This window comes from Melanotaenia boesemani, chromosome 5 (assembly GCF_017639745.1).
Source record: "Melanotaenia boesemani isolate fMelBoe1 chromosome 5, fMelBoe1.pri, whole genome shotgun sequence".
Classification (NCBI taxonomy): Eukaryota; Metazoa; Chordata; class Actinopteri; order Atheriniformes; family Melanotaeniidae; genus Melanotaenia; species Melanotaenia boesemani.
Genome location: NC_055686.1, coordinates 4,164,103 through 4,183,387, shown reverse-complemented (window position 1 = coordinate 4,183,387; position 19,285 = coordinate 4,164,103). Strand labels below are relative to the sequence as shown.

Here is a 19,285-nt window from a genome sequence, read left to right as displayed (position 1 = left end):
TAGGATAATGGTCACTACCAACTGTTGTTTCCTTATCAACTTCCCAAAAACAAATACCTGCAATAGATTCTGATACTAACGTCAAATCTATAGCTGATTCACTTCCATTTTGTACATTAATCCTTGTTCCACTCCCATCATTTAAACATACTAATTTTTTTATTTCCATTAATTCTTCAACTATTAGCCCATTTCCATCATCATACCCATCCCATAAAGTGCTATGTGCATTAAAATCACCACAAAACACAATCTTTCCCTTCAAATGGATACTGATCTCCTGGAGATTCTCTAATGTTAACCGCCTACACGGATTATAGTAATTTACCACCAAAATTTTTCCCTCCTTTGCCCATACTCCTATGATAATAAATTCTAATTCCCTTCCTTTCACTATTTCTTTATACTGCATCCCATTCCTAACAAATATTGCACACCCTCCACCATTTCCATCTGGCCTATCTCTCCGCACACATGAATACCCCCTAATGCAAAAATCCAGGCATGGCTTAAGCCAAGTTTCTTGAACACATATTATATCTGGTCTCTGTTTACAGTTCTGCAAATATCCTTTCAATTCTTGACCATTTGCCACTAAACTTCTTGCGTTCCATTGTATAACAATCAGGATATCTTATCAATTGCTCCCTCCTGCCTCTGTCCTCCTCCAGCTTTTTGTTAACTTGCTCCCATGTAACACCTTCCACACCCAAGAATCTTTCCGCCCCTTCACAATAATCTTAATTTTATCAGTTCTATGTTTAGCCTGATCTGTACAATTTATAATATAGGCTAAAAATACAATCAGTTTTTCCGTGGTCATCTTGGCATCTGCTTCAACATTTTTCCGTATAGGTCTGTCATCCTTTCTCTCTTCTCCATTGCCTTGAACTTTCTTAGTGCTTCTGCATAGGAAATATTGCACGTTGTTTTCACCTTTTGAATTTCCACAGCTCTTTTCCTGACTTCACATCCCCCATACGTAACAGCATGCTGCCCTCCATAATTCCCACATTTCAATCTGACATTCTCTTCGCACTCTTCACTTTTATGATCCCCGCTACACTTTGGACATTTCTGCTTTCCCCTACACACAGCTGCTATATGTCCGTATCGTTGACATTTAAAGCACCGGAGTGGAGGCGGGACCCACTCCCTCACCAAAAAACTCAAACACCCAACTTTCACCCGTTCAGGAAGTACTGCTCCTTGGAATTCCAACAAGAGCGACATACTCGCCACACTTTGTCCATCAACACGTTCATCAGTCGTCTAATTCCAATCACCTCTCCTCCCATACATTGTTTAAACTTCTCTAAATCTTCATCCAAAGGGACGCCTGTAATCACTCCTCGAGCTGTCTTTTTCCCCCAATCACTTTCCTTTCACTCACTGAAACTTTACAAATATGCTCCAGCTGTAACGCTTTTCTTTTCTGTTCCTCCGACGTGCAAACAATTAGCAAACTACCGTCATTTAACACTCTTGCCATCTCCACTTCACCTAATTTCCTTTTCAGTTCCTTGGCCAACACTACCAAACTCACTTTAGTTATTCCGTTTTCATGCCTAAACTTCAAAATGACTTTAAACTTCTGTTGCTCTCTCACTACTTTTTTCCGACCCACAGCTCCACTACTCTCATCAGAACTGGCCCCCCAGACTCCGTTTCCTATTTTTACAAATATTCCTATCCTCCCTACTCATCCTTCTCATCCTGTCTATCTGACTACTGTCCATGTCTTCCTCCTCATCCGCCAGGGAAGCCATCCCGTCCCAGTCACAAACCGGATTATGCCAACCCCTCTGCGGTAGGAACCAGAGGACTCGTTCTCCTTTGTGAAAACTCTCCTCCTTTCCTTCTCGCAACTTCCCCTTAGAACCAAAACACAAACCCTCTCCACCCCATCTCCGTTCACTGCAATGGTTCAGTTTTTTCACAGCAATGGCGGCGTATGGAGCCCCTCAAAAGTTCCCGGAAGTTAGCAAAAGCTAAGCGACGGTCAATGTATTTCAATGGAGCAGATTGTCAGAGCTACACTTCTTCAAGGTAAGATGTTTTAATAGTCATATTTCCATATCAGTTGTGCATCGAAATCAACTTGACAGGAGTAATTTAATATGTTGACGGAGTGTCACCGTCTAGATTAATATATTTAGAGATTATAAACCGATAAAAGTTTATGCTAGCACACTGATAGCAACAGATGCCACAGGCTGATGAATGTAAATTCTGTTCGTCAATAAAAATTGATCCAACGCCGTTGATAGCGAGGTTAATGTGTAGGGAGAGCGATTGTAGTTACATTTTTATTTAATTTTAATGTATTTATAAGGCTGTGGAATTATGGACAAAGATATGAAGATGATTCTGTATGTGGGTAATAATGTGTGACCACCGCATTTCACACATTTAACACTATAGGCCAGGCCAATAATTACACCGTTCATTTTACATAATAACTAGAAAGTGAGCTGTTTTGTGGAATAGTGCAGCCCATACAATTATACAATATTAGGGCTGTCATTTGATATTGCAGGGTGAAAAGTTCACTCATATATTCACTATATATTATACTATTATATATTAATTATGTTGTATTATCAGTGTATATCAGTTACCTTCACTTGGTCTTTATATATATGTATATATGTATGTGTGTGTGTGTGTGTTTACAATCTTTGCAACTATAAAACCTAACCTGTTAAATGTAACAAACATGTTAACCTTAAGAACTTAACAAAATATACATATACAAAATAAATGGCTGATTGTACTTGAGTGCATTTGCTGCACTAGACAGCACTCAGCTCTCAGTGTGCAGGATGAGAGCAGAGAAGCAGAGAGATGCTTAAGGGAAGTATATCACTCTTCCCTCGTGCAGCATTGTCCTGAAGAACTTTCAGCAGTTCTGGGGTTGCCTGACGTTAACTGGGATACTGTTCTTCTTCACCTTCCTGGTTTGGCCACTTTTAAGTGTTGTTTCCTGGCTTTTGTTCTACATTCTGCAACCTCAACCATATAAATCTCCCTGTGATGTGTTCTCTGTGTTTAATTTAAAAATATTAAACTTCCCAATGATATGGTCTTTGAAAATGTGTAAATGCATTGTTTTAATATGATTACCTCACATATTTTTTTGTTTTCACAGTCCCTGATGGTGGTCAAATGTATCCTGCTGACTTTGGCCGTCCATATTTTCCTTCTGTCCCTGTCTTTGGGGAAGCCATACATACGCACGCCTTTCTCTGAGCGATTGGAGCATCCCCATGCAGCACAGCATACCATGGTGAAGACTGTATTCAAGGGTAGCAGAGAAAAGAAATGGCTAGACATGCTGATCTAGTGGAGCTTTATGCTATTGTAAAGGAATTCTTTTAGGTATTAAATGCATTTGGAAAACAAAGGGTGTTTGTCTGATTTATTATGTATATGTAGGGAGTAAGTCTTGGGATAGTTAACAAATAGTGATAGAAAGCCATGTATTTTCCATGAATTGAAATCAAAATTTTATTTATCTGCCATGGATTTTCTGTAAGAACACATTATATTGTGAGTCAGTCTGCCTCAGTCAAAATAAGTCTTAAGACTTAAAAGCAATTCACACAAGTAGATACTAATAAGTAAGAATAGATAACCCATTTATTTGAAATGAATTGGGATCTAAATTTTATTTATTGGATATAGATTTCCTGTAAGAACAGTTATCATTATGCTGTGAGCCTAGATTTATTGTGTAGTCACTTGGTAGATCATTGTCGTCACCTGTTGGTACGCCTCAGTCAAGTCTGACAGATAAAGTTAAAAAACAGAAAATATTACGATTTACATGCTGTTGATGTCATACAGTGTTAGAAAGACCGCTCCTGTGCGCAGGCGCAAACAAGAACATTCTAGATGGTGAGCGGATTATATCCTGCAGCGAGCCAGAAACTCGTGTGCGTAGCTGAACAAAGTAAGTTATACAGTTCAACTGTGGAATATTCAGCTTATGACAATATTAGTTACCATCGTTCAAACCATATATGGTGTTCAAACAGTAGTTAGGAATGGTTACAATAATCGACGTTGCCGTTGTGTATTTTTACCTTCCTATTCCTTACATTGTTCTGTGTAAATAAGACTGTCTGTAAGAGCCGATTGACGTAAATCTATATAAGGCAGGAAATGATGTGTGTAAAGTGCATGTTAGGCCGGAAAGGGAAAATCGGTTTTGATCACACACGCTTTACCATGTCAGGCTGTGAAAGTGCTTTTTTCTATCTGTTTTATGCTTAATAAAAGGGAAGCAACAGGAAATAAATCAGAATTTTAATTGCATCTGGCAGCGGTCTGGACAGTTCATTTTAACATCTACACCAGGTAAGGTGCGTCAACCACAATTCCGGATCTGCATACCAGTGGCTTAAAGCATTGGCTTAGCCCTTCAAGTAAAGTCAAAAACTGAGTGACTTAAAAACCGAAACCAGTCAACAAAAGGCAACAAGTGGAGACACGTAAATGGAATATTTGGATCCCTGGAAATCGTCCTCGTTTGTGCTTACGTGCACTGAGGCGATCAGCTGGGCGCTGTAGCTGTCACCTGTCACCAATACCTGGAGTCTGACGCGCGCCGATTGGGGGAGATCCGGTGAGGAGCGTCGTCGGGGTGGCTGCGTGCCGGAGAGGTCGGCTAGCGGATGATCGGTGGTGAGAGGATCGCCTGGGGCGGTGTTGCCACGAGGCCACCCGGAGGAAAGGTGCCGTCAGCGGTAATGCTTCAGCAGCATCAACTGGTGGAACGGGTCGGCGGGATCTCGCTGGTTCGGTAAACGGCAAGGAGCTTCATCGGCTTGCTAATGGCTTACTCTTCTCGGAGGTATGTGTAGCGCTACAACCCAGAATGGCCATAAAAAAACGCGTAATTCCAGTGCACTGGTTGCTAAGTCAAAATAAGAAGACAAGTTGCGACAACTGACTGACTTTTGTGACTTGACAACTTTCTTTGACGGACAAATGAAAACATTGTTGTGAACACGATGCTGATGCAGCAACTGAGGAGGAAGTGTTTCAGACAAATCTTGTGACTGCCATCGGTCAGAACTGGAACTCAGGTGTGTTTGGACAAAAGAGTGGTTAAACTCACTGCCAAAGCAATGGCAGGAAAAGATCGAAAGGTTGCAAAATCCAAAAAGGTTCAATTAAAATAAGGCTGGTCAATTAAGAGAAACTATAAAAGGTTTAATGGAAATGGGTGATGTTTCTGAAGTAAAAAAAGTCTTTGAGTGATTTTACTGAGTTGTGTGATGAATACATGGTGTTCATAATTGTATCATGGGTTTATTGCCACAAGATGAAAAAAGAAAAACATGAATATCTGGTTTAAAGCAAAGATGATGTTTAATAATGATGTTGCTAAAAATGCTAATCAGTGGGTAATGCAAAATCAAACTCATGAGGTTGAAAATGAGGGTACCTTTCCTCCAATTTCTTTTGACAACAATGGGGTCAGGAGAAAGTGGTTCCAGCACATTTATTATTTGGACTGGAGGTTGCAGGTTTGAATTCCAGCACTTTCCATCTACTACATGAAGTTTTGACACAGAAACAAATGCCAGTGTCAAAGGCTAACATCGCTACTGCTGCAGACCTGAAAAGATTTCCCTACTTGTCAAAGGTCAACATTCCTAATATAAATACCCACTGTTGATTTGTTGATAGGAACCAACGCATCCAAGCTATTGGAGCCATGGGAAGTTATCGAACAGTAGTTCTGATGGTCCCTACGCTATAAGAACAGTATTAGGATGGGTCATCAACGGTCCTTTACATGGGAGGTGGTAACAGCACAACTGCAGTAGTAAACGATTTCTGTGGCAAATCTGGAGCTAATGCTGGCAAAAATCAATACAAACCATGATTTCAATGAAAGAACTCTGCAGAGAAGTAGAGTGTCAAGAGAAGATTTAAGATTCATGGATATTATGGGAATCGTCTGCAAAGCTACAGAACAACAAATATGTTCTTAACTTACCCCTCGAATTCTGAAACTGCTTTGCCAAACAACTACCAAGTGGCAAAGCAGAGGATTATTGTTTGAGGAGAATATTTCTGAGCAAACCCACACTTTCACCAGAGAGTATGCAAAATACCTTGAAAATATAATTGAGCAAGGTTTGCAGAAAAGGTACCAGAATTGGGGTTGGATGGACAAATTGGAAAAGGTGTGGTACATCCCACATCATGGTGTCTATCCATCCCAGAAAGGAAACTCTGCGAGTGGTTTTTGATTGTGGAGCCACATACAAAGGAAGATCATTGAAGCAAAGAGTTGTTACCAGAGTTCCCAATCTCACTAGCTCTTGCTTGGAGTTCTCATCGGTTCAGGCAGAACCCAGTGGCAGGCATGGGAGACATACCGCTAATGTTTTCATCAGGTGAAAGGTTGTCAGACTCTCACAAAGATCTTCTCTCGTTTCTCTGGTGGCAAAATGGAGACTTGAATAAAGAAATTCAAAGCTTCAGGGATGACAGTTCATTTATTTGGTGCAGTGTCATCACCTAGTTGTGCCAGCTACGCCTGAGGAAGACTGCTGATGACATGAGCCGGATTTTTCTGATGTGGTTGTGAAGCATGAAGCAGAATTTCTACGTGGATGACTGCTTAATCAGCTTCAGCTCAGATGAAGAGCAAAACACAGTGATGAAGGATCTTGGCACACTTTGCAAACGAGGAGGCTTTGTTCTGGAAAAATGGATCAGCAACAAAAGAAATGTTTTGCAAAGCATTCCAGAAAATCAGTGGGCAAAGGGATCTCAAAGAGCTCAATCTGGATCAAGATAAGCTTCCCACTGAAAGAGCATTGGGTCTACTCTGGTGTGTAGAAACTGATAACTTCAAGTTCAAGACAGAAATAAAACAGGCTCATACCAGGCGTGGTATGTTATCATAACTAGCTCCATATATGATCCTTTAGGAATCCTTGCAACCTGTCACCCTCTCTGCTAAGATGATGCAACAGGAGCTATGCCGGAGAAATTGTGGATGGATGATGCTCTACCTCCTGACATTTTGAGAAAGTGGATTCTTGGATTGAAGGACTTGCATTTTGTCATCATTTCAGCTAGCTAGATGTATACGTCCAAGAGACTTTGGGGAATCCATTTGTACCCAGTTGCATCACTTTGCTGATGCCACAAAGATGGCTATGGAATCGTGTCATACATCAGGATGGAGATTCAGCACAAGGGTCCATGTTGCATTTCTGTTGGGGAAGGCACGAGTTGCTCCACTGAAATCCTCACAATCCCTCGGATGGAGTTTAACAGCTGCTGTTCTGGCTGCACGAGTGGATTCTATGCTGAAAGCTGAGCTGCAACTTCATATTGATGATTCTGTGTTCTGGACAGACAGTACATCAGTGCTGAAGTACATCTACAATGAAGACCACCGATTTCAGGTATTTGTAGCAAATAGAATCTCAGCCATCAGAGAAATTTCACATCCTATCTCAATGGAGACATATTTTGCTCCAAAGAAAATCCAGCAGATGTTGCATCTAGAGGAATGAAGGTGTCTGACTTTGTTGAACAATCGCATCTGGCTAGAGGGTCCCAAATTTCTTTGGAAGTCTGAACAGGAGTGGCCACAAAACTCACTTTGATCCAGTAGTGGAGATTGATGATCCAGAAGTCCACAAGATGGCAGTTGTGAGCTTGATGACCTGGTGATTCATTAAATCCTTCTGATCATCTTATCCATTCCTTCTCTGACTGGTACAAGCTCAAGATATCAGTGGGCATGGTTTCTCAAGTTGAAATCAATCGTGCTTAAACTCAGTCATCAAAGAAAGGAAGGAAAGGTGGCCAGGGAAGCAGATTCTGCTCAAAACAAATTCCCAAGTGATTCCAGAATGTCAAGAAATCTACTTTAACCCTTGAGGATCTCTCACAAGCTGAATCTGCTATTGTACGCTACTGCCAGCAACAACAATTTGAGGAAGAAATAACAGCATTGACAGAAAAAGGAACAGTTTGTAAGCAAAGTCCAATTTACAAGCTGGATCCAACCTGGGAGGACAATCTTCTTAGAGTGGGTGGAAGACTAAATAATGGAGCAATGCCACTGGAAGAAAAACATCCAATAATACTCGGCAAAAAATCAACATATTGCAAAGCTCATTCTCAGGCATACTCATGAAATGCTGGGTCATAGTGGACGTACCACACTCTAGCTGTGGTAAGGAGAACAATACTGGATAATTCATGGAAACTCTGCTGTACGGAAAGTAATCGCTGAATGCAAATTTTGCCGACGCCACAATGCAAGATCAATGGATCAGAAGATGGCAGATTTCCCAAGGCAGAGAATTACTCCTGATCTGCCTCCATTCACTAATGTCAGAGTTGATTACTTTGGGCCCATTGAAACAAAAAGAGGAAGAGCAACTTGCAAATGTTATGGTGTCATCTTTACCTGCCTGGCAAGCAGAGCTGTGCATTTGGAAGTTGCAAGTTCTCTAGATACTGATGATTGCATAAATGCTTTGCGTCGCTTCATCAGTAGAAGAGGTCAGTTGTCAACATCAGATCAGACAACGGAACAAACTTTGTGGGAGCAGCAAGAGAACTAAAGGAAGCCCTTGCTGCAATAAATCATGAGAAGATACAAAAGGCTCTCATTCCCTTTGAGTAAACTGGAGTTTTAACCACCTGCAGGACCTCATCATGGTGGCATCTGGGAGCGTATCAGCCGCATGATTAAGCGCATTCTAAACTCTGTTTTACAGAACCAGACTTTGGATATGGATGGACTTAACACAGTTATGTGTGAAATTGAAGCCATTCTAAATGATCGTCCAATCACAAAGGTTATCAGATGATCCAAATGACTTGGAACCCCTCACACCTAACCATTTGTTGGCTTCTAAGAGGAAAGCCAGCATTACCACCTGGACTTTTTGATGCAGCAGACATGTACATGAAACGACGCTGGAGACAAGTCCAATACATCTCTGATCTGTTTTGGAGGCGATGGGTCAGAGAGTATCTACCATTACTCCAGGAGAAACAAAAGTGGAACCAAGTTAAAAGAAATCTGATCAAAGGGGGACATTGTTGTGGTTATGGACTCTTCAGCACCTCGAGGCCTCCTTGGTGCCTAGGGAAGGTTTTGGAGGTGATTCCTGATAAAAAAGGTTTTGTTCGCTCTGTGAAGCTACAAACAAAAATGGCATTTGCCAAACTATGTCTAATACAGAGACGTGTGAATATAAATATTGGATTATGTGTTTGTAATTAAGGTTAATGGGTCATATTTTGACTTAAAAATGAACTTTTGTTATGAATTGTTATGTCTAACAATTAGGGGCCGGTATGTAAGAGCCAATTGACGTAAATCTATATAAGGCAGGAAATGATGTGTGTAAAGGGCATGTTAGGTCGTGAAAGGGAAAATCGGTTGTGATCACACACGCTTTACCATGTCAGGCTGTGAAAGTGCATTTTCTATCTGTTTTATGCTTAATAAAAGGGAAGCAACAGGAAATAAATCAGATTTTTAATCGCATCTGGCAGCGTCTGGACAGTTCATATTTTAACATCTACACCAGGTAAAGGTGCGTCAACCACAATTCCGGATCTGCATACCAGTGGCTTAAAGCATTGGCTTAGCCCCTTCAGACATTAAATAATAAAGTGCTGCTGGTGGTGGGCAGGGGAGGGAGGGATGGAGGGAGAGGGGGTGTTTTAGGGTTAAAGGATTTAATCCATAAAAACCATCTGACTGATGACATCATGTGTTTAGTTTTCCAGGAAAAAGTTCCAGAGAATTTGCTCTTTTTTCCAGTGTGAGAGTTTCCCATGAAGGGATGAGGAAGCTCAGGTGCTTCTACAAAGACCTTCTGTCTTTTAATGACGAGTCCGTCTGGAAGCAGAGGCTGAAGTTTCCTCTGTTCTTCCTGCTGAAGGAGTCACATGATCAGGACTTCCTGTATGCTGGTTCCCAGTAGTGGACTTTGGGTGTGTCCCAAGTCAGGGTCTGCACACTTCGAAGTGCGGATTCGTCGGCCACATACGTCATCGCGGTGCGCGAAGTACTGTCCCAATTCACAGAATTTGAAGGACCCTCCGAATCCGCACTTCGTTTGGCCTCAAACGAAGGCTGCTGTGATGCATCCTTCACGGCCTATTTTCCTCCCACAATTCATTGCGCAAAGGGACGGTGGCGAATCAGCAACCTCAGAAGAGTCGTATTAAGTTTAAATAAAGTTTTATTTAAAAAAAAAAGTACGTTTTTTAACTACACCTTAGTATATACGTTACAAAATCAAATACATTTAAAGCATGTTTGTTAAACGGTGACATTAAAATTCAGTAATATTTGATATTCAATTACTTTTAAGGGTTAATGAAGTGTGTACCGGCCTGGAAAACAACAAAGCCTCAAACCGTGTTTTTTCTTTCTTTTTCTTCTTTTTTTTTTTTTTTTTTTTTTTTTTTTTACTGTCGGTGTTGCCGCTCCGTGTTCAGGCGTTTACTACTTTCCTACGAGTAATTTCAGAGGTTTAAGTGATTCAGCGTTCTGTGTTGTTGCTATGGGAAATTCTTGTAGACTAGGTAGGCTGTCCATTTCACGAACGTTAAGCAGACTTCGAAGTGTGTAGACTAAGGAGGACTCTCTGTAGCCTACGTACTCTGCGCACTTCGAAGTGTGCAGACCCTGAATTGGGACACAGCTTTTGTGTTTGACAGGAAGCTTCCAGACAGAAGAAGAAGGTCCGTGTTGAACATGTGTTTTGTGTTCAGAGGAGCTTCTTCCAGCTCTGATCTGAGCTGCTTTGAAACGTGTGTGTTCATTGAAGCTGTTTGACTTTCATCTGTTAGATCATCTGAAGCATCTAGAAGCTTCTCTGCTGAAAGAACTGCCAGTATCTTCTCCTGATGGTGGAGAAGAGAAACAGGACGCAGCTGTCCAGAAGCAAGAGGCTGTTTTTGGTTGGGAGGGGTTCTGTGGGGGGCCGGGGGAAGGAAGTCCCTCTCAGTGCTTCCACTGGATCCTTCCTAAACAAAAGGGACTGGTTCTGCTGGGAATCATTTCTACCAGTGGGATCAAACACCATCAGAGCTGCTGACTTCTTCTTTCCATCAGACCAACACAAACAGCAGCTCCATCACAAACGTGTCTGAGTGAAACTTGAACTGATCCACACCCACATAAAGACGGAGAGTTTTCCTCCATCTGGAGGCTCATTACTGGAACCTCTCTCTCTCTCTCTCTCTGTGTGTGTGTGTGTGTGTGGACATGACAAACACTCCTTCAGCCTCACATTTAAAGAGCATCCAGCTTCTTCCTCCTCACAGCTGGACTCATTTCTTCTTCTACTGTTTCTTCTCAGCTCACACACTTCCAGACTTTCTGACATGTTTCACACTATGAACCAGTTTCCACTTCCAGCTGAACTGGTTTCCCAGCTTCCTTCTCACACACCTCTCCATGTGTGTGTGATGGAAGTTTTTTGTGTGTGTTAGATGGACTTGCTGAGTCTCAGATGGACAACCTGAACCTTCATGGAAGCTGGTCTGGGATCTGCCAGTGGACTGTTTCCTGCAGCATCCTGTGCTGAGGAGACCCAGATCAGCTGTGTGAAAGTGGAAATGTGAGTGTGAGGGAATTTCTCCTCCACATCTCTGAAGATCAAACGCTGCAGAAATCATCTGATGCTCAGACTAGTGGAGGAAGGAGGACCAGGGTTCAGGTCTCCTCCAGGATGTTGAAGCAGCCAGTAATGTAGAGCAGCTTCAGGAAGAGCTGAGAGAGAATCCTCTTCCTTCTTCCAGAGGCTGAACTCTTCCTGATGAGCATCATCCATGGTGTCCCTGAGGATCCAGTCTGAGCTGCTGTTTCAGTCAAGCTCATCTATAGGAGACAGCTGGGTAAATGTAGCTGGAACATCTGAAGAATCCAGTTTGGAGTCCTAAAGTCCAGAAGTCGGGCTGAATGTGGATCAGGAGAGATTTGTGACTGAAAGCTGTGGTTCTGCTCTCAGAGACTGAAGCTTTGTCACGTTTGCTCATCCTGCAAAGATGCTCCAGCTTCCACCAGGACTGATGGAACAAATCCAGTCAGAGATGCAGTTTGTTGGAGGAAGCAGCAGATCTGAGGTCAGTCTGGTCAGCAGCAGCTTCCACTGGGATTGATCTGGATTCATTGATCATCATTTGACAGTAAACTGGAGCAAAGTGGGATCCAGTGAGAATCAAAGCTGCTGTTTGATGGGAAGAAATGAGGCTGGAAAGCTGCTTCTCAGATGTGATGTTGATGTGAAGCTGGAGTCTCTTCACTGATCCAGTTTCTCTTCTTCTCTGCAAACATGATGTTTTGTGATGTGAAGAAGAAGACAGAGCAGCTGCAGCTTTAAATCCACTCACTTCTTCATGGATTTGCTTCTGCAGCAGCTTCTTCACACTGGATCATCTGATCTTCACTCACTGTTTGATCCCGCTTTCTGATCACTCATCAATAAGCTGATCAGCTGATTTTCTTCTTCTCTCAGACTGTCAGGTGGAGGTGGAGGAGGGGGCGGAGTCTGTCCTGCTGCCCTTCAGAACTACACCTGACCTGCCTGAAGACGCTGATGTGGTGTGGGTGCGCTTGGAACCTGAACCAGAAATGACGGTCCACGTGTACCAGGACGGTTCTGGTCAACTTGAAGACCAGGACCAGGTCTACAGAAGCAGAACTAAGATGAATCAAGATCCTCTGAAAACTGGAGACTTCAGTCTGATTCTGGATCATCCCAAACATGGAGACAGTGGACGGTACAAATGTAGAGTCTGGAGGGGAGACGATCTCATAAGAGGGAAAACAGTTCTGCTCAAAGTTAAAGGTTTGTTTGTTTGTTTGTTTGTTTGTTTGTTTGTCTGTTTTCTTGTCTGACTGTCTTCTGTCTCCTCTGCAGGGAGAGTTCAGGTCCAGGATCAGAGGACATCAGGAACAGAAGCAGATCCGACTCCTCTGATGGCTGATCAATCAGTCTGATCTTTGATTATTGATCCAATCTGACTTTGGATCAGAGAGAAAATATCAGTGAAGGATCTGATGGACGATGGATGAAGAGAGGATTTGTTCCAGCCTGCAGACGTAGTATTGATCAGTAGTGATCAGTGATGTCAGAGTGGAGTCAGTGTGATGTCACATGTTGATCAGCTGTGTGTTTTGGACTCCAGCATCTTGTTGTTGTTTGTTTTAGACTCTTAGTGTCATGAAGGCGTCCTGCCGTAGATCCTGTTAACTGTGACAGAGGTCTCACTCTGGACCAAACTTTCCAGCATCGTGGAGGACGTTCCCTCACCGTAACATCTGGAGGAAGAGGGAGAGGGAACTTTCCAGATGTTCCCTCACCGTAACATCTGGAGGAAGAGGAGGGGGAACTTTCCAGATGTTCCCTCACCGTAACATCTGGAGGAAGAGGAGAGGGAACTTTCCAGATGTTCCCTCACCGTAACATGTGGAGGAAGAAGAGAGGGAACTTTCCAGATGTTCCCTCACCGTAACATCTGGAGGACGAGAAGAGGGAACTTTCCAGATGTTCCCTCACCGTAACATCTGGAGGAAGAGGAGAGGGAACTTTCCAGATGTTCCCTCTCTGTAACAGTTAACGTGGGTGTGTAATCCTGGTATCTGAGAACGATGGATGGATAAAGTAAAAGAGAAATGTCTGTCCCTACATGTCAATAAATGTAATGAAGCTTTATTTGTTTTGTTTGTGGATGTTTTTCTTCATCTTGAACTCTGTTGGTTCCTTTACTTCTTCATCTGGATGGAACTGGGTTCATGTGCTGCACTGTTGACCTTACCACATTAGACCAGGACCTTGCTGAAAAACTACAAGACCAGGGGTGTGTTAGAGAAAAGTAGAATTCAGTTATACAGGATCAGAGAAGAAAGCGGGGCTTGACCAGCCTGGTCAGAGCCTCCTGGTTGAACTGGTCTAACTGGTCTCACATAGGCCAGGAGTCAGTAATCCTACTGAGTCAACGTTCAGGGCGTCTTCCTAAAGACCACGAGGTGGATCCCAGATGAACTGATGCAGACAGGCGTGGGCGTCCACCTGTGGGGGATGTGGGGGTTTGGACAGCCACACTTTTCATGGTGAGAGGGTCCAACACACACACACACACACACACACGTATTTGCTGTTTTTATAACACTTTAGGACAAACGTTGCTGCTCCAGTCGCTCTGTGTCTCTGTGCTGGCAAGACTCCCTCCTCTTCCTCCACTCCTCTTCCTCCTCTTCCTCCCTCTCCTGTTGCTCCTTGAATCATGACGTGACTGTCGGTGATCAGCTGATCGGCGTCTCTCTTGTAGTTATCAGCTCGTTCTGAGGAGGAAACTAGCTGGATGTTGACTCAGAACTGCAGCACGTTTAATCAGAGCTTTTTGTTTGCATTAATTTTATATTATTTTCATTATTAACGGAGGTTTGCTGGTGACACAGCTGTAAAATCTGCTACTCATAATACAGCAGATGGATCAGGTTCAGATATCTAACGAGAGTCCAGATTAAACAAGGGGTGTCTTCTCTAAATCGTTGGTGCTGTGCAGGTGTTGGATCGGCAGGTTCACCTTTTAGGAGCCATGAATGTGGTGAAGGTAAATTATAAACTGGTTTCTGAAATACAAATCAGAGCAGGACCTTCTCTTACCTGCTGGTTTACAGGTGTTAGAAAGGATTTATATGCAGAGGCTGATCTAAAAAGGGGGGCAGTGTCCAGCAGTGTGATCATACTAGAGGTAGCTGAAGTGGAATACAGTGGAAAGTAACTAGAATATCCGGATCTTCTCTAAATTATACCCAGTTGGGCAGGAACTACTTTTTCTTCCGCCTGCCATAGTCCTATGTGAAGTGGCCCAGCGTAGGGGCGCAGCAGCATCTCTCACTCAGGCCGTAGCATCACGTGTGGAGCTGAACAGCAACGGTGTGATGTATGATGTGTGTGTGAAGACATAGAGGTGTTGTAGCAGCACCACAAACCTCCTGAAACATCTGAGAGTCGACCAGAACACAGAATATAATTAAATTATGATGAGGAAGAGGAGGAGATTAGCGGGACAGGTGCTGCAAGGCGAGACACGTCACTCTTGGAGTCCTTTGATGCTGCAGCAGGTACTAACCACTATTCAGAGGGAGGAAACGTGGAGCTGTGGACCACTGATGCTACATGTTGGGAAAGTGGTTTTCATCTGTCTGCTGGGTTCAGGTTTTTGTGTTGATGTTCAAACAACAGGAGTTCCCCTCGTTCTAAAGACTATTGCATCTTGTTTGTTATGTGCAGCATTAAATGTGGTTATGAAATAAGAAAATGCTGCAATAAATATCTGTATGAGTTCAGCTTGGAGTGAAATGTGTCCTGAGATCAGCTCACATCAGTTCAACAGGCCCAGATTCAGTCGGTAAGGAAGCTGCTGTCATTAAATATCTAGTAAAACAGCCATTGTAGGGTTTTATAAATAAAAATACAGATGAAAATATTTAATAGGATAGAAAGACAATAACATCAATCCCTCTCATTGTTTAGACTGATGGTAACTAAATATTTTAATATGTAGGTGATGACAAAACACATGAATTATTGTGGCATTTCTATATTTATTGATGTATTTTACTGGTAATTTCAGTTTGAGTCAGAAAGTTTTCTATAAAAATGGAACTAGTGCTTCCTTTCCCCTCAGCGTAGCTGCTTTGAAAGTGATTTTCCAAACACATGAAGTTTCTGTACAAAAGTATCGGTGTGGGATCGGTATCGGCCGATACTGGCTTGTATTTTACTTGTATCGGATGGGAGAGAAAATAAATGGTATCACACATCACTACTCAGTAACCAGCAGCAGGATGGAAACCAGGTTCCTCCAAACTCGGTCCTGTTGTAGTAAGAGGAGCTGATCATTTCTCCTGTAGAAGAGATTTCATTGTTGTTCATTTACTGCATTTATTATTCATTAATCATCCTTTATTAGCATTTATTCATTGATCATTTTTACATTTATTAAACATCATCCATTATATATTAATTTTATCCACATTAACATGTTATTCCTCTTCTACATGATGTGTTCATATCATATCATACTTTGTGTTTTCTGACTTTTCTGTGTACAAAGTGATGACCTGAGAGTCTCGGACCCTGGGCTGGAACAGTCTGGCTCTCGTGGGAGACACTGAGTTGTTTGCAGACGAGACATCTGCAGGATCAGACAGGTTGTTCTGAGAAAGGTCTGAAGGAAGGAGACGGTTTTATCTGGTCTCTCTCTCCATGGTGAACAACACAGAGCTAGAAAACCACTTTCCTGTAATAAACGTGGTTAAACTTCCCTCATTCAGACTCTTGGTAATGTATTTTTCTCCAACACTCCCCCATCGGAGTTGTAGCGTTTAGCGTCATTAAACATTAAACATGTTTAATAAAATTATTAATTTTACTAATTTCATAAAATTATTAAACTGATTACCTCGAGGCACCACCACACAGATAGCTTTATTCTAATGGCTGTGTGGACACCATTAGAGAACTAAATTAATTAATTTAATTAATTAATTAATTCAAGCTAGTCAAATCAATCAGTTATCAGTCAACCAGTCTCAGGACGGTACTATCATGAATTCTTACGTCGAAGGGACCCATAACATGGTTCAAAGGAGGAGTTCACAATAACCAGACCAGTTTAGGATAAATATGGAATATTTATTACTAAACTAATCATGCATAAATGAAAATGAAATATTTACAAAGGACTTTGCATGGGAAAATGAATCAAACATTGTAAAATGCAGAATATGGAGTTCAAACCAGAATCTTATTTCAATGTGTCAGAATGAATGAAATGTAAGCAAGAAATGAACAAAGTTAATTAACCTGCGGTGTTAATTAAACTAAGGTTCCGGACTGAAAAAGGATCTCTGGATCCTAAAGAAAAAGAAGGAAAACTGAATCTCATCTGTTTAAAACTTTAAGTTTAACTAAGATGTAGAACTACTAGGGTCACTGTCAGACACCAAACCATTTCTTAGAGCAGATACGCAGAGAACTGATCCGAGCAGGACTCGTCCGGTTCTGTTTGGATCGAGCCGACTTAGGAACGTTGTGGTGACTCTGATGGCAAGTGAGGAAGTTGGCACAGGTGGTTTGGATCCCGAGCGACTTCCAGAATGCCAGAAGATGCGTCACGTGGTGGTCCGAAGGTTTGGATCAGGCAGCTCTGCAGATGCGGACCCTCCCGCGGCTCGGCTGGTGGTATGATGATGGACACTTGCAGTGATGCGGTGAAAAATGTCCAGCTTTAGGCAGTCCAGCTTTAGGTCAGTCCAGCTTTAGGTCAGTCCAAAAAGAAACTCTGAAGCACTGGTTCTGAAGCTTTGGTCAGCCTGCGTTAACCAGTTATCCAAAGTAAAGATCAAAATTTAGGATCAATATTAAAAGTCCAAAAGATAAAAACATAACTAAAGAAAAGCGAAGTATTAGCTGAAAAAGGAGTGAACTAACGGAGTTAATCAGTTCAAAAAGGAACAAAATTGATCGTTCATCTTGAATGCAGGCACAAACTTGGGATCGGGTGATGTGCTTCACATCACTGAAAACTTAATTCTCCGGCAGCATCTCTCTCTCTCTCTTGCGTTCAGACGAAGTGTCCTAACTCTGGAAGAGAGCCATATCTGGAGAGGATGGGTTGAAGAGAACTTGAAGTCAACTTAAGGAAGAGAGGACCAAAAGAGGAAGAGGAACTAAAATCTTTGTTCTGAGTTCAAAAAGTGTTAGTTTGAAGACCCGCCCCATGAAAGGATGTGGGACCATTATCTTGACCAATAACAGTCTTGTGGGTTGGTCTGATCATTTTGTAAATAGTTATCAAATTAAACATTTTATATCCAAGTTATTAAAGCCTTAAATGAAACATCATTAAATCATCAGTGAAAAGACAATAAAATGGTAAGAAGGTTATATCTCACACAAACACAGTAATAAAGTTTCAGGTCACCAATTAATCAAGCTTGTTGATTAAACCTTGTACCAAATGATAATGATTATATGCATGTGCATGGTATCAAGATAAAACACATATGTATATATGTATTTATTTAAGTGAACATTTTGGACTAGTAAAGTATAATCTTTAACTGCTGGGACACAGAGAAACATTAAGACACTGTATTACCCTCTGGAATGTTAAGATAAACGTTCCTCGGTGTGTCCAGATGTCCTGGAAAAGGGGGTTTCTTTATCAGTGAAAGAAAAACACCAGTTAAGAAAGAGACAGTTTCAAAAGTGGACATTGGGATGAAGAGTTGCATCTGGGATCCTTTGGTTGTTAATTAAAAAGCAAATTCATGTTGCAGAAGATTAAAGTTCAGAAATTTCCCAGATCTCGTAAATAACTCAATGAAGTCCTTCCCAGTCCATGTTGGAGAGAGTCGACCTTTGTTGATCTGTGGAACTGGAGACCAAGTCATAAATTTGAGTCAGACCCCCACTTTGGGAGTGAGGAACCGTTAGTCTGTAAGGAGAGAAAATCCTCAAAGATGTTTAATTCAGTCATGATTAAACAAAAGTTCCAATCTTTATTTTGAAGATGCTGGAATCTGCTACAGAGTCTTCCTCATTCCTTTGTGGGAGCAGAGCCAAAGCTGAGCCACATGTTTTTATTCTGTTTTCACTGCTGTTAAGTTTGTCTGTCAGCAACATAACTCTAAATGTTATGGATAGAATTTCATTAAATACTCAGGAAACGTCAGAAATGGAATAAAAGAAATAATTAGATTTTCGGAACGATACAAATCAACGTCTGGATCCAGGGATTTTTTTAAGGATTCTTTGCTATGGGGAGATAATTTTGCCGTCACATCTTCTAACTCACCAGAAAACACCCAGAATCATAAAAAAATACAAGATGACATCATGGTAGATGTTATAATCTCACATTGTTTGACTCGGATCATGTTGATATTCTGGATCTGGTGATCCAGAAGGTTCATCTGTAGAGACCTTCATCAGACCTGGTAACACAATGGAGGGTCATGTGACCTGTAGACTCAGTCCTGATGAGGGAGACAAAACTGATGCTGGTTCTCTCCATCCATCATTTTTCTCCTCTCAGTCCATCCAGCAGAGCATTGGTCCTCCTCACAGCTCAATCTCTAGAGAACAATTCCCACTTTGACCACCAGAGGGCAGCGTTGCCTCACGGTAACACCAGTTCAGACTGTTGATTTACAGTGAAGAACAACTGCACGTTATGTCTAATTTACTTG

The 19,285-nt window shown here is 41.9% G+C and overlaps 1 long non-coding RNA gene across 1 annotated transcript; it reads left to right on the top strand.

The window, feature by feature from the left end:
- Window positions 1-12,056: 12,056 nt before the first annotated feature.
- On the top strand, window positions 12,057-13,347 carry LOC121640569. Its single transcript, XR_006010501.1, has 3 exons — window positions 12,057-12,141; window positions 12,534-12,866; window positions 12,939-13,347. It is a non-coding gene; the product is annotated as an uncharacterized LOC121640569 (long non-coding RNA).
- The last annotated feature ends 5,938 nt before the right edge of the window (window positions 13,348-19,285 follow it).